The sequence below is a fragment of the Procambarus clarkii genome, chromosome 92 (genome assembly GCF_040958095.1).
Source record: "Procambarus clarkii isolate CNS0578487 chromosome 92, FALCON_Pclarkii_2.0, whole genome shotgun sequence".
Taxonomy (NCBI): domain Eukaryota; kingdom Metazoa; phylum Arthropoda; class Malacostraca; order Decapoda; family Cambaridae; genus Procambarus; species Procambarus clarkii.
In genome coordinates this window covers 11,502,832-11,507,831 of record NC_091241.1, presented here as the reverse complement: position 1 = coordinate 11,507,831, position 5,000 = coordinate 11,502,832, and positions in this window count along the sequence as shown.

Here is a 5,000-nt window from a genome sequence, read left to right as displayed (position 1 = left end):
ACTTGTGTTGTCCCGTCTTGAGTACTGCTCAGTACTCACTTCCCCCTTCAGAGCAGGAGAGATTGCTGAAATAGAGGGAATACAGAGAACATATACGGCACGCATAGATGCAATAAAGCACCTAAATTATTGGGATCGTCTCAAAGCCCTCCAAATGTACTCACTAGAAAGAAGACGAGAGAGATATCAAATAATATACACCTGGAAGATACTGGAGGGCCAAGTACCAAATCTACACAGTAAAATAACAACGTACTGGAGTGAACGACATGGAAGAAAATGTAGAATAGAACCAGTGAAGAGCAGAGGTGCCATAGACACAATCAGAGAACACTGTATAAACATCAGAGATCCGCAGTTGTTCAACGTCCTCCCAGCCAGTATAAGAAATATTGCCGGAACAACCGTGGACATTTTCAAGAGGAAACTAGATTTATTCCTCCAAGGAGTGCCGGACCAACCGGGCTGTGGTGGGTATGTGGGCCTGCGGGCCGCTCCAAGCAACAGCCTGGTGGACCAAACTCTCACAAGTCGAGCCTGGCCTCGGGCCGGGCTTGGGGAGTAGAAGAACTCCCAGAACCCCATCAACCAGGTATCAACCAGGTATCAACCAGGTATCAACCAGGTGAAGGGGGACGTTGCCCAAACGCGTGCGCGCGAGTGTGCATATGTGTGTGTGTGTGTGTGTGTGTGTGTGTGTGTGTGTGTGTGTGTGTGTGTGTGTGTGTGTGTGTGTGTGTGTGTGTGTGTGTGTTGTGTGTGTGTGTATGTATTCATCTGGTTGTATTCACCTAGTTGTGCTTGCGGGGGTTGAGCTCTGATCTTTCGGCCCGCCTCTCAACTGTTACGACTCAACTGAATTACGAGTCCTGCGCGCTGTCCACTCAGCTACCAGACCCCCTTGGTAGCGTGCGTGTGTGTGTGTGTATTCGCCTATTTGTACTCACTAATTTGTGCTTGCGGGGGTTGAGCTCTGGCTCTTTGGTCCCGCCTCTCAACTGTCAATCAACAGGTGTACAGGTTCCTGAGCCTATTGGGCTCTATCATATCTACACTTGAAACTGTGTATGGAGTCAGCCTCCACCACATCACTTCCTAATTCAATCCATTTGTCAACCACTCTGACACTAAAAAAGTTCTTTCTAATATCTCTGTGGCTCATTTGGGCACTCAGTTTCCACCTGTGTCCCCTAGTGCATGTGCCCCTTGTGTTAAATAGCCTGTCTTTATCTACCCTGTCAATTCCTCTGAGAATCTTGTATGTGGTGATCATATCCCCCCTAACTCTTCTGTCTCTCAGTGACGTGAGGTTTAATTTCCATAGTCTCTCCTCGTAGCTCATACCTCTCAGCTCGGGTACTAGTCTGGTTGCAAACCTTTGAACTTTTTCCAGTTTAGTCTTATGCTTGACTAGATATGGACTCCATGTTGGGGTTGCATACTCCAGGATTGGTCTGACATAGGTAGTATACAAAGCTCTGAATGATTCTGCACACACATGTCTAAATGCAATTCTTATGTTAGCCAACCTGGCATATGCTGCTGATGTTATCCTCCTGATATGAGCTTCAGGGGACAGGTCTGGCGTGATATCAACTCCCAGGTCTTTCTCTCTCTCTGACTCTTGAAGTATTTCATCTCCCAAATGATACCTTGTATCTGGCCTCCTGCTCCCTACACCTATCTTCATTACATTACATTTGCTTGGGTTAAACTCTAACAACCATTTGTTCGACCATTCCTTTAGCTTGTCCAGGTCTTCTTGAAGCCTCAAGCTGTCCTCCTCTGTCTTAATCCTTCTCATAATTTTGGCATCGTCAGCAAATATTGAGAGGAATGAGTCTATACCCTCCGGGAGATTATTTACGTATATCAGAAACAGGATAGGTCCGAGTACAGAGCCCTGTGGGACTCCACTGGTGACCACGCCAATCTGAGGTGTCATCCGTGTGTGCGTGCGTGCGCGCGTGAAAGAGAGAGACTCATATCTCTCTTGACAGCTTACTTGTACCAGTTAATCTCAGCAACATAAGGTACCTTGTAGCTTTTGCCCACCATATCTCTTAGCTGCCAGGTGTCCTCCTCTCACCTCTCCTCCTCCCTTCCTCCCGTCTCTCCTGCCTGGCTGCCTTATACCCTACAATCATCCTTCATATCTCTGTCTCTTCCACCCGCCACCTTCCCTTATATCTCTGTCTCTTCCACCCGCCACCTTCCGTCCTCTCATGGGGTGAGACAATCCCCCCTCCCACCCCCCCTTCCTCACACTCGTGCCACGCCCCCTGCTCACAGCTGACTTTTGAAGTGTCATTCATCCTCCCCCTTCCACGCATCTCTTCCTCTTCCTTATCTCTTTCTTTTATTCTCTAGCATTATTTTATTACTTATTATTTCCTTAGTAGTGCTATATTTCCTGGGATTTTTTTTTTGGGGGGGACTATTCTCACTCAATTTTCAAACGTGGTTGCTGCGGGGTACGTACTCACCTATTTGTGCTTGCGGGGGTTGAGCTTTGGCTCTTTGGTCCCGCCTCTCAACTGTCAATCAATTGGTGTACAGATTCCTGAGCCTACTGGGCTCTATCATATCTACATTTAAAACTGTGTATGGAGTCAGCCTCCACCACATCACTTCCTAATGCATTCCATCCGTTAACTACTCTGACACTGAAAAAGTTCCTTCTAACGTCTCTGTGGCTCATGTGGGTACTCAGTTTCCACCTGTGTCCCCTTGTTCGCGTCCCACGTGCCCTACATAGTCGGATCTGGGAGGCCACTAGTCAATTGGCACTGTGGATAGATAAGTCTGTGAACCTCCTGGCATTTCTGGAATTGGCTGGACTTTTAAAACACTCTAAAACAAGCCTTAAAAACTGGCCTTTTTTTTCTTAGTTGGTAAATAATGGTAAAAGATTAGGCACAGATGGCCGAAAATTTGTCAAAAAATTCTATCATACTTTGTTATAGGGAAATGTGTTTATGACAACACCTTAGTGGGTGCGCCTGGTGTTAGGGTGAATGGGCCTCCTCCCCAGCACGGTGAAGGTCGGCTCCTCATGTCTTGAAGACTAAAATAGAGACAGAGCCGGACACAGAGACAGAGGGGACGGGGAGGGGGTGGGAGGGAATGAGAGAGAGGATGGGGAAGAGGTGGGAAAGAATGTGAGAGAGAAAGAGGGAGACAGACCTGGGTACCTTTGGGTACCCCATTTTATTAAGAACATAAAACTGCAGAAGATCTGTTGGTGCATACGAGGCAGCTCCTGTTGGTCCATACGAGGCAGCTCCTGTTGGTCCATACGAGGCAGTTCCTGTTGGTCCATACGAGGCAGCTCCTGTTGGTCCATACGAGGCAGCTCTTGTTGGACCATACGAGGCAGCTTCTGTTGGTCCATACGAGGCAGCTCCTATTGGTCCATACGAGGCAGTTCCTATTGGTCTCCACCATCCCTACCAGACCAGTGCTGTAACCACTCTGCCAACGATTGTCCAAAATTGTTTGTAAATCGCAAAACCTACTTCCACCCAACACCCGGCTACACTCGTGGCACTATTGTCCACACATATTTCACCAAATCACTTCAGCATGCTATATATATATATATAGGGCCGCATGAGCATCAACTGCCCGTGCTGCTTGAATGATCCCCAAGCGCCAACATACACAGATGAAATATGTGTCCAGTAATGGTTGGGTGGAGGTAGTTCTTGACACTCACTTGGGGGAGAGTGAGAACCTGACCGGGTTCGAATCCTTCATGGGGTCAAGAATTTTTTCTTGCCCTTAAAAAAAAAGGTGTAAATTCCAATGTATATTTTGTTACCCAATATAAACTTTGGTGATTATCTAATCCCTAGTGTATGTGTAGGATTGGTGTTGAGTTTAAGCTCCTGGGCCCGCCTCTCTCTCTTCCTCCATTGTCACAGTGTGTTCCCATCATTGTTCTTTTCCTGCCTGGGACCTGTGTCCGCCTCTTGCGCACCTCTGCTGCCTCTGTTCACTAGAGCAAGAGTCCTGTTCCCTCGGGCGGGAGTTTGGTCCTTGTTGACTAGTTCAGTATAGCATCTTCTGCAGGCGGCCGGCCTTAGTCGTGTTGTTTGAGTCTGACACACTCAATGGCCCTTAAATACGTGAGGGATGAGTCTGTCTGTCTCCACCTTTCTCTGTTTCTCTGTCTCCATCTTTCTCTGTTCCTCTCTCTCTATCTTTCTCTGTTTCTCTGGCTCCATCTTTCTCTGTCTCTCTCTGTCTCTCTCTCTCTCTCTCTCTCTCTCTCTCTCTCTCTCTCTCTCTCTCTCTCTCTCTCTCTCTCTCTCTCTCTCTCTCTCTCTCTCTCTCTCTCTCTTGTTTTAACCCCTTTTCTGTTTATAGGAATATCTATTTTCTCCTTTTTATTCTGTTTGTGTTCTAAGCCCATTTAGTGGTTGGGAAGCTTGTAGTTTGTTGGTAAACAATGTGTTGATCGTTGCTAATGAGTTATTGTTGAATATACTAACGTGGAGTGTAATTACGACACCCCCCCCTTGTTCAAACTTGTGCTAACTACCCTCCCCCCCACACACACTGGTAGGGCTAACAACCACCACCAGTCTTAACTACCACCTATAACGTCTAACGAGCACAACAATTCAACATATCGCCAGGTGGATGATAGGGTGGATTGCGTAACTAGTCTATACAAGGCCCAGTGGTTCTACTTCTCAAAGGTACGGGTGATTTCTCTCTCTAAATGCTCACACCTACACCCACCTACTCCCACCTACAACCACCTACTCCCACCTACTCCCATGGCAAGATACAAATATGTCAAAAGGTCTCCAATGGTCATTTACTGCACAAACAGCTCTAGCGAAGGACCTTAACTCTTGGGCCCCCCGCCTTAAAGCACGTACACTGGGATATGAGGCCCTGGAGCTGGGATATGAGGACTAGGAGCTGGGATATGAGGCCTAGGAGCTGGGATATGAGGACAAGGAGATGGAATATGAGGGCTAGGCCGA